The following is a 10,830-nucleotide window of genomic DNA, read 5'->3' as shown; positions in this document are numbered from 1 at the left end:
TTTTTTGCGAGGCAGCAAACAGATGGAGCGGTTATTTTGTTTACGAGGCAGCGAAGAGAGGCAGTGGTTTGCTTGTTTGCAATGCAGCGAACAGACGCGGCAGTTTGTTTGCGAGGTAGTGAACAGATGCAGCGGCTTGTTTGTTTGTGAGGCAGGGAACAGACACAGTGGTTTCCTTGTTTGCGAGGCAGTGAAGAGACGCAGCAGTTTCCTTATTTGATAGGCAGCGAACAGATGCAGCGATTTGTTACTTTCTGAGGCAGGAAATAGATGCAGTGGTTATTTTGTTTACGAGGCAGCGAAGAGAGGCAACAGTTTGCTTGTTTGTGAGGCAGCGCAGAGAGGCAGCAGTTGGCTTGTTTGTGAGGCAGCGAACAGACGCAGCAGTTAGTTCATTTGCGAAGCAACGAAGAGATGCAGCCGTTTGCTGGTTTGCAAGGCAGCAAACAGACACAGCAGTTAGTTCATTTGCGAGGCAGTGGAGAGATGCAGCGTTTTGCTTGTTGGTGAGGCAGCGAAGAGACTCAGCAGTTAGTTTGTTCGCGAGGCAGCAAACAGCCACAGTGGCTTGCTTGTTTGCGAGGCAGGGAACAGTCGCACTGGTTTCCTTGCTTGCGGGTCAGCGAAGAGGCTCAGCAGTTAGTTCATTTGCGAAGCAACGAAGAGATGCAGCCGTTTGCTGGTTTGCGAGGCAGCAAACAGACACAGCAGTTAGTTCATTTGCGAGGCAGTGGAGAGACGCAGCGTTTTGCTTGTTGGTGAGGCAGCGAAGAGACTCAGCAGTTAGTTTGTTCGCGAGGCAGCAAACAGCCACAGTGGCTTGCTTGTTTCCGAGGCAGGGTACAGTTGCGCTGGTTTACTTGCTTGCAAGTCAGCGGAGAGACGCAGCTGTTTGCTTGTTCGTGAGGCAGTGAACACACACAGTGGCTTGCTTGTTTGTGAGGCAGGGAACAGACGCAGCGGTTTGCTTTTTTGCGAGGCAGAGAAAAGAGGCAGCAGTTAGTTTGTTCGCGATGCAGCGAACACATGCAGCGGTTTCCTTGTTTACAAGGCAACGAAGAGACGCAGCCATTTCCTTTATCGCGAGGCAGCGAACACCCACTGTGTTTTATTTCATTTGCGATGCAGGGAACAGAGGCAGTGCTTAGTTAGTTTCTGTGGCAGTGAAGAGACGCAGCAGTTACTTTCTTTCTGAGGCAGCAAACAGACACAGTGGTTAGTTCATTTGCACGGCAGCGAAAAGACGCAGCTGTTTGCTTGTTTGCGAGGCAGCAGAGTGACGCAGCAGTTTGTTTGCAAGGCAGTGAACAGACATAGTGGCTTCCTTGTTTTCGAGGCAGGGAACAGTCGCAGCGGTTTGCTTGTTTGTGAGGCAGTGGAGAGACACATCAGTTAGTTCATTTACGAAGCAGTGAAGAGATGCAGGGGGTTGCTTGTTTGCGAGGCAGCGAAGAGAGGCAGCGGTTTCCTTGTTTCCAAGGCAGCGAAAACAGGCAGCGGTGTGCTTGTTTGCAAGGCAGGAAACAGGGGCAGGGTTTATTTTGTTTATGAGGCAGCAAACAGATGCAGCGGTTTGCTTGTTTACAAGGCAGCAATTAGAGGCAGCGTTTAGTTCATTTGCGAAGCAGCGAAGAGATGCAGCGGTTATTTTCTTTACAAGGCAGTGAAGAGAGGCAGCCGTTTGCTTGTTTGCAAGGCAGCGAACAGATGCAGCGACTTGCTTGCTTGTGAGGAAGGGAACAGAGGTAGCGGCTTGCTTGTTTGCGAGGCAGTGAAGAGAGGCACTCGTTTGCTTGTTTGCGAGGCAGTGAAGAGAGGCAGCGGTTTCCTTGTTTGCGAGGCAGCGAAGAGACACAGCATTTAGTGTGTTTCTGAGGCATCAAACAGACACAGCATATTATTACGTTCGTGAGGCAGCAAAGAGATAGAGTGGTTAGACAGTTTGCAAGGTAGCAAAAAGACGCAGCGGTTTGCTTGATTGAGAGGCAGAGAATACATGCAGCCCTTTGCTTGTTTGCCAGGTAGCGAACAGACCCTGCGCTTTGTTAGTTTCTGAAGCAGCGAAGAGATGCAGCGGTTATTTTCTTTACGAGGCAGTGAAGAGAGGCAGCGGTTTCCTTGTTTGCAAGGCAGCGAACAGACCCTGCACTTTGTTTATTTCCGAGGCAGCGAACAGATGCAGCGGTTATTTTCTTTATGAGGCAGCGAAGAGAGGCAGCCGTTTGCTTGTTTGCGAGGCAGTGAAGAGACACAGTGTTTTGTTTATTTCTGAGGCAGCGAACAGACGCAGCGTTTTATTACGTCAAGAGGCAGCGAAGAGATGCAGCAGATAGATAGTTAGTTTGCCAGGCAGCAAACAGACGCAATGGCTTGCTTGATTGCGAGGCAGTGAACATACGCAGCGGCTTGCTTTTTTGCGAGGCAGGGAACAGACGCAGCGTTTTGTTAGTTTCTGAGGGATGAAAAGATGCAGCGGTTATTTTGTTTACGAGGCAGCGAAGAGAGGCAGCGGTTTGCTTGTTTGTGAGGCAGCGAGCAAACACAGCACTTTGTTTCTGAGGCAGCAAACAGAAACAGTGTTTTATTACGTTCGTGACGCAGCAAACAGATGCAGCTGTTTGGTTGTTTGCGAGGCAGCAGAGAGACCCAGCCGTTTCCTTGTTTGCGAGGCAGTGAACAGATGTATTGGCTAGTTAGTTTGCGAGGCAGTGAAGAGACGCAGTCGTTAGCTAGTTAGTGATGCGGCGAATAGACGCAGCTGTCCACGTGTTCGCCAGGCAGCGAAGAGACGCAGCGGTTTGCTTTTTTGAGAGGCAGCGAAGAGAGGCAGAGGTTAGTTAGCTTGCGAGGCAGCGAACAGATGCAGCGGTCTGCTTGTTCACGTGGCAGCAAAGAGGCACCGTGGTTTGCTTTTCTGCGAGGCAGCGAACAGATAGAGCAGTCTGATTGTTCGTGAGGCAACGAAGAGATGCAGCGGTGTGCTTGTTTGCGAGGCAGTGAACAGATTCAGCAGTCTGCTTTTTTGTGAGACAGCGACCATCCACAGTGGTTAGTTATTCTGTGAGGCAGCGAAGAGATGCACTGGTTAGTTATTTCGCGAGGCAGCAAACACATGCAGCGGTTTGCTTGTTCGCAATGCAGCGAAGTGACGCAGCGGTTTGCATCTTGGCGAGGGAGTGAAGAGATGCAGCGGTTAGTTAGTTGGCGAGGCATCCAAGAGATGCAGCGGTGTGCTTGTTTAGGAGGCAACGAAGAAAAGCAGCAGGTAGTTAGTTGGCCATGTGACGAAGAGACGCGACAGTTTGCTTGTTGGAGATGCAGTGAAGAGGTGCAGCAGTTTGCTTGTTCGTGAGGCAGCGAAGAAAGGCAGTGGTTTGCCTGTTCACGAGGCAGCAAAGAAACGCAGCGGTTTGCTTGTTCGTGAGGCAGCGAAGAGACGCAGCGGTTTGTATGTTGGTGAGCGGCGAACAGATATAGCGGTTTGCTTGTTTGTTAGGCAGTGAGGAGACGCAGTGGTATGCTTGGTTGGCAGACAGCGAACAGGCGCAGAGGATTGCTTGCTGACGATGCAGTGAAGAGGTGCAGCAGTTTGCTTGTTCGTGAGGCAGTGAAGAAACRCAGCGGTGTGCTTGTTCGGCAGGCAGCGAACAGATGCAGAGGTTTGCTTGCTGGCCATGCAGTGAAGAGATGCAGCGGTTTGCTTGCTTGTGAGGCAGCGAACAGATTCAGCAGTCTGCTTATTTGTGACACAGTGAACATCCACAGTGGTTAGTCATTGTGTGAGGCAGCGAAGAGATGCAGCTCTTTGCTTGTGCACCAGGTGGCGCAGTGGCATCGCGGATTGCTTTTTCACGTGGAAGCGAAGCGAGGCAGCACTTTGCTAGATGGCGAGGCAGCGAACCGAGGCAGCGGTGCGCTTTTTCGCGAGCAGCGAAGAGACGCTGTGTTTTGCTTTTTGTGTCAGCGAATAGACACAGTGATTGCTTTTTGGTGAGGCAGTGAACAGATGTATCGGCTAGTTAGTTTGCGAGGCAGTGAAGAGACGCAGTCGTTAGCTAGTTAGTGATGCGGTGAATAGACGCAGCTGTCCACGTGTTCGCCAGGCAGCGAAGAGACGCAGCGGTTTGCTTTTTTGAGAGGCAGCGAAGAGAGGCAGAGGTTAGTTAGCTTGCGAGGCAGCGAACAGATGCAGCGGTCTGCTTGTTCACGTGGCAGCAAAGAGGTACCGTGGTTTGCTTTTCTGCGAGGCAGCGAACAGATAGAGCGGTTTGATTGTTCATGAGGCAGCGAAGAGATGCAGCGGTGTGCTTGTTCGGCAGGCAGCGAACAGACACAGATGTTTGCTTGCTGGCGATGCAGTGAAGAAGTGCAGCAGTTTGCTTGTTTGGCAGGCAGCGAAAAAAGGCAGCGGTTTACGTGTTCGCGAGGCAGCGAAGAAACGCAGCGGTTTGCTTGTTCGGCAGGCAGCGAAGAGACGCAGTGGTGTGCTGTTTTGCGAGGCAGCGAATAGATGCAGCAGTCTTCTTTTTTGTGAGACAGCGAACATCCACAGCGGTTAGTTATTTCGCGAGGCCGCGAACACATGCAGCGGTTTGCTTGTTCACAACGCAGCGAAGTGACGCAGCGGTTTGCATCTTGGCGAGGGAGCAAAGAGATGCAGCGGTTAGTTAGTTGGCGAGGCATCCAAGAGATGCAGCGGTGTGCTTGTTTGGCAGTCAGTGAACAGACGCAGAGGTTTGTATGCTGGCGAGGCGGCCAACAGATAAAGCGGTTTGCTTGTTCATGAGGCAGCGAGGAGACGCAGTGGTGTGCTTGCTCGTGAGGCAGCGAACAGATTCAGCAGTCTGCTTATTTGTGACAGAGCGTACATCCACAGTGGTTAGTCATTGTGTGAGGCAGCGAAGAGATGCAGCACTTTGCTTGTCCACCAGGTGGAGCAGTGGCACTGTGGATTGCTTTTTTGGCGTGGAAGCGAAGCAAGGCAGCACTTTGCTAGCTGGCGAGGCAGCTGAGAGACGCAGCAGTCTGCTTATTTGTGAGACAGCCAACATGCACAGTGGTTACTCATTCTGTGAGGCAGCGAAGAGACACACCGGTTAGTTAACTCGCGATGCAGCGAAGAGATGCAGCGGTCTTCTTGGTGATGAGGCAGCGGACAGAACTATCGGTTAGTTAGTTTGTGATGCTTCGAAGAGACGCAGCGGTCTGTGTGTTCGCCAGGCAGTGAAGAGTCGCTGTGGTTTGCTTTTTTGTGAGGGAGCAAAGAGATGCAGTGGTTAGTTAGTTTGTGAGGCATCCAAGAGATGCAGTGGTGTGCTTGTTTGCGAGGCGTCGAAGAAAAGCAGCGCGTAGTTAGTTGGCCATGTGGCGAAGAGAAGCGATGGTTTGCTTGTTCGCGATGCAGTGAACAGAGGCAGCGGTTTGCTTGGTCGTGAGGCAGCGAAGAGACGCAGCAGTGTGTTTGTTCGGCAGGCAGCGAACAGACGCAGAGGTTTGTATGCTGACGAGGCGGCCAACAGATATAGTGGTTTGCTTGTTCGTTAGGCAGTGAAGAAACGCAGCGGTGTGCTTGTTCAGCCGGCAGCGAACAGGCGCAGAGGTTTGCTTGCTGGCCATGCAGTGAAGAGGTGCAGCGGTGTGCTTGTTCGTGAGGCAGCGAAGAGACGCAGCGGTTTGCTTGCTTGTGAGGCAGCGAACAGATTCAGCAGTCTGCTTATTTGTGACACAGCGAACATCCACAGTGATTCCTCATTCTGCAAGGATGCTAGTTCCAGCCACATGAAGGGGTTGGGAACAGGAAGCAGAAAGTCCTTAAGAGCAAGTTGTGCCTGACCAACCTGACTGCCTTCTGTGGTGGAATGACTCTATAAATTGGAACATAAGGGGGCTGAAGGGAAATCTCTCTGCTCCTTCTCTGGCTCTGCCATTTCCATGGCAGTGACCTACTGAGTCCCCATATGAAATGAGCTGAGGTCACAGTGGGATGTGCTGCATCACAGGCAGGTCTCCCTGCTGCTGCGGTGATGCACTCACTTCCCACAGCTGCTCTTTGGAGCTGCTACATGGCAAGCAGTGAGGACAGGAGGCAGCAAGGCCACGCTGGGGCCCCTTGCTGACATGCAGAGGAGCAGGATCACGTCGGAGAACAGTTTTGGTCGACGAGACAGGAAGAGCATGCTTTTTCCCTGGCTGGAGAAGCAAGCCAAGGACAAAGGGGCAAGCAAGATGGAGGACTGCTGGACCCATACTATCAGCCTGGACCACAGTTCCTTATTCCCAAGAATCCTGGCTCTCCACCAAGGGTAAGGGCTTTGGGAGATCCTTTCTGAGGTGTTGCACAGAGACTGTTAACTGCAAAAACTGCTGCGGATCCTGGGTTGTGAGAGTGGCTGGTCAGGGCTGGGGGCTGCTGCAAGAGTCCTGTCTGAGGGTCCCCTTTGGCTTGGGGGAATATGTGACAGACAGGACTCCTTCATGGGGCTGGGGCTGCTCTGAGCTCCAAGGCTTCTGTGGAGCCAGTTCCATCCCCTTGTGGGGGGAGGAATCTGTGGCCAGATTTCCCTGGGAGTGGGTCCCCCTTTGAGATCTGGCTCTGGGAGGAAGGGAGTCCTGCATCCCAGAGGCTGGGGTGTCCTGCAGCTCCAGTGGGGCTCTCAGGAGCCTGCTGGAAATGCCTTTGCTGGAAATGGATCCTTCACCTAGTAATAAATCCAAGTTCTCCACTTGTTTGGGAGAACCTCTGATCCTTCCACCATATCCTCTTGTGCCTCTAGCTTGGCAGAGCATCAGAGGTTTTCGCCTCAGAGACGCCATCTTGAGATGGCCACAGCCCTGTCCTCCTGCAAATTGGCATGAAACCTCTGCACCCAAAGGACAGCATGTTTGGGAGAGCAGATTGTAAACAGGTAGGGGGGGCATCATTCCAACCAAGCAAGTGCTGGCTGACCCCAAGGATTTTTCTGAGCTGTGGTGGACAGTGCTGGGATGAGTCCAACATGGCCATCTACCCTAGTCCTCCTCCCCAGCCTACACCACCACTCCCCAGCACCGGCAGGCCCAGAGCTGGTGTCCCTGTTGCAGCCCCATGCCCCTTTGGGGCTTCTCAGCCCCCCAGAGCAACCCACTTATTGGCTGGCAGGAGGGGGAGGGCGGGGCTGGATTTCACTGACGGCTGTGTCAGGCAATTGGAGTCCAACATGTAGAAGAAGAAAGACATGAAAAAGAGAAGTGAAAGAGGAGAAGGATCAAAGCAGGAGAGAAGCGAGCAGGAGAGAGAGAGAGGGTGTGAGTGGGTTTGGTGGGGGCTGCAGGTGCATTTAAATGCCAGCGGGTGCCTTCACGCCAGGGCAGGGGCAGCGGTGCTGGCGACATGGCTGCTTTCCTCCAGGAGCTGCAGCATGGGACAAAGCAACCTGGGACAGAGGGGGGATCTGCCCTGTGAGCCAGACGTGCCGGCCTGCCCCGATCAGCTCAGCCAGGGTGGCTCGGTGGGGTTCTGGGTGTAGGAACCTTTGCCTCTGTGGTGGGTCTGGGATCCATGTTAAAGCGTTTCCCTGACTTGCTGCTGCCACCGCAGCCGCCAGGTACTGCTCAGAGCTGCGTTTGGGAGCTGTTGGGCAAAGTCTGAGCAGGCTGCTGGTGTCCTCGTGAGGTGTCCTTCCCAAAGGTCTCTTTTGTTCTGAAAACTGCACTTCTGAGTGGCTCTGAGAGAGGCTGTCCCCACATGTCATGCCGTGCCTTAGCCATTGTTTTTGCTCCAGGACTCTTGCTTTGCCCCAAGAACTGTGACCCTGGCAGCAGCCTGAAGGGTGTTTCCAGAGCAACTCTTTAAGTGTGAGCTGTTTTGCTTTTCAAGGGCCTTGAAAGTTGATGAACAGCCAGTCCTCCCACTTGCCGTTGTTATTTCCATCCTCCTAGGTCAGGGTGAAGAGTTGCTGAATTGCGGCTCTGCTGGTTTCACCAACTGAGATGCCCTGGCCTGAGTCCTTCTGCATGTCTCCAATTGTCAGGGCATAAAATAGGGGAATGCTTGTTGTCCTTGATGTGTAGAGGATTTTCTGGGTTTGTTCAGCATTGGGGAAGGAGCTAGACTTCTGAGTTGTGGGAAGGCTTCTCCCTCTGACTGGGACAGGAGGCCCTGCTGTCTTCAGTTTCATGATCACTGTTCCCATGGAATCCTCCCGTTAGAAAATGTTGCAAAGAATTACTTCTTGACGCAGGTGGTGGAGGAGTCAACAAGGAGAGGTGTGCTGCTGGACCTCGTACTAACAAACAAAGAAGGACTGGTGGAAGATGTGAAGGTTGGGGGCAGCCTAGGCTGCAGTGAGCATGAGATGGTGGAGTTCAGGATGCTGCGAGGAGGAAGCAGGGCAATAAGTAGGATCTCAACCTTGGACTTTAGGAAAGCAAACTTTGGCCTCTTCAGGGACCCCCTTGGAGGAATCAGATGGGTTAGGGCCCTAGAAGGAAGAGGGGTGCAAGAGAGCTGGTTGATATTGAAACATCACTTCCTCCAGGCTCAAGATCGGAGCATCCCTATGAGTACGAAGTCAAGCAAAGGAGGCAGGAGACCTGCATGGATGAGCAAGGAGCTCCTGCCAAAACTCAAACAGAAGAAGGAATTATACAGAATGTGGAAAGGGTGCCAGGCCACTTGGGAGGAATATAGGAACGTTGTCAGAGTATGCAGGGATGCGACGAGGAAGGCTAAGGCCCTTTTGGAATTAAATCTGGCAAGAGATGTCAAGGACAACAAGAAGGGCTTCTTCAAATACATCAGTAGCAAAAGGAAGACCAAGAAAAATGTGGTCCCACTGCTGAATGTGGTGGGTGCCCTGGTGACGAAGAATGCAGAGAAGGCAGAGTTACTGAATGCTGCCTTTGCTTCAGTCTTTACTGGTCAGGCCAGCCCTCAGGAACCCCAGACCCTGGAGGCAAGAGAGAAAGTCCGGAGAAACAAAGACTTTCCCTTGGTGGAGAAGGATTGGGTTAGAGATCATTTAGGAAAACTTGATACCCACAAATCCATGGGCCCCGATGGGATGCACCCACGAGTGCTGAGGGAACTGGCAGATGTTATTGCTAGGCCACTCTCCATCATCTTTGAAAGGTCATGGGGAGCAGGAGAGGTGCCTAAGGACTGGAAGAAAGCCAATGTCACCCCAGTCTTCAAAAAGGGCAAGAAGGAGGACCCAGGGAACTACAGGCCAGTCAGCCTCACCTGCATCCCTGGAAAGGTGATGGAGCAGCTCATCCTGGAGGCCATGTCCAAGCATGTGGAGGAAAAGAAGGTGATCAGGAGTAGTCAGCATGGATTCACCAAGGGGAAATCATGCCTAACCGACCTGATAGCCTTCTATGATGGAATGGCTGGCTGGGCAGATGAAGGGAGAGCAGTGGATGTTGTCTCCCTTGACTTCAGCAAGGCTTTTGACACTGTCTCCCATAACATCCTCATAGGCAAGCTCAGGAAGTKTGGGTTAGATGAGTGGACAGTGAATTGGTGGCTTTAGAACTGGCTGAATGGCAGAGCTCAGAGGGTTTTACTCAGTGGCAAGAAGTCTAGTTGGAGGCCTGTAGCTAGCGGTGTCCCCCAGGGGTCAGTACTGGGTCCAGTCTCCTTCAACTTCTTCATCAATGACCTGGATGAAGGCACAGAGTGAACCCTCGCAGCTGATACATCAGAGGGCTGTACTGCCATTCAGAGAGACCTGGACAGTCTGGAGAGTTGTACAGAGCAGAACCTCACGAAGCTCTACAAAGTGCAGGGACCCGCACCTAGGGAGGAATAACCCCATGCACCGGGACAGGCTGGGAGTTGACCTGCTGGAAAGCAGCTCTGCGGAGAAGGACCTGGGAGTGCTGGTGGACAATAATTTGACCATGAGCCAGCAGTGTGCCCTTGTGGCCAAGAAGGCCAACTGTATCCTGGGGTGCATTAGGCAGATCATCGCCAAAGGGTCAAGGGAGGTGATCCTTCCCCTCTACTCAGCCCTGGTGAGGCCACACCTGGAGTAATGTGTGCAGTTCTGGGCTCCCCACGACAAGAGAGACATGGCACTACTGGAGTGAGTCCAGCAAAGGGCTACCAAGATGATTAGGGGACTGGAGCATCTCTCTTATGAGGAAAGGCTGAGAGAGCTGGGCCTGTTTAGCCTGGAGAAGAGAAGACTGAGGACTGAGGGAGAAGATCCCCATCTTGTCAATGTGTATAAATATCTGAAAGGAGGATGTGAAGAGGATGGGGCCAGACTTTTTTCAGTGGCACCCACCAATAGAACAAGAGGCAAAGGCACAAGCGGAAACCCAGGAAGTTCCGTCTGAACCTTCTTTCCTGTGAGGGTGACAGAGCCCTGGAACAGGTTGCCCAGACGGGTTGTGGAGTCTCCTTCCTTGGAGATATTCAAAAGCCCTCTGGACACAGTCCTGGGCAATGTGCTGCAGGTGACCCTGCTTGAGCATGGGTGTTGGACTAGATGATCTCCAGAGGTCCCTTCCAACCTCAACCATTCTGTGATTCTGTGTGCAATTCTGTGTTTGTGTGTGGGCAACTGGCTCCCACCTTCCATCTCCAGTGATTATAAAGGGACCRYAGACAATGAGATCACATACAGACATGGGGGGCTTCTAACCTGGCATGAGATGCCCAGATTGACTCATCTGAAGTAATACCTGAAGAACGGGCAAATTAACTCCCTCCTTGTCCCCATCTAGGTTTCCTACACAGTTAAGAGACGGGAATAGTGGCTGCCAGAGTGGGATATTTCCACCTTTCTTAGATAACCATCCTCTGATGAGACAAATTCTAATGCTGCAGTCAGGCTGTCCTTG

This window comes from Apteryx rowi, unplaced genomic scaffold (assembly GCF_003343035.1).
Source record: "Apteryx rowi isolate R43461 unplaced genomic scaffold, aptRow1 scaffold_1579, whole genome shotgun sequence".
Lineage (NCBI taxonomy): Eukaryota > Metazoa > Chordata > Aves > Apterygiformes > Apterygidae > Apteryx > Apteryx rowi.
Note: the sequence above shows the minus strand (reverse complement) of the source record.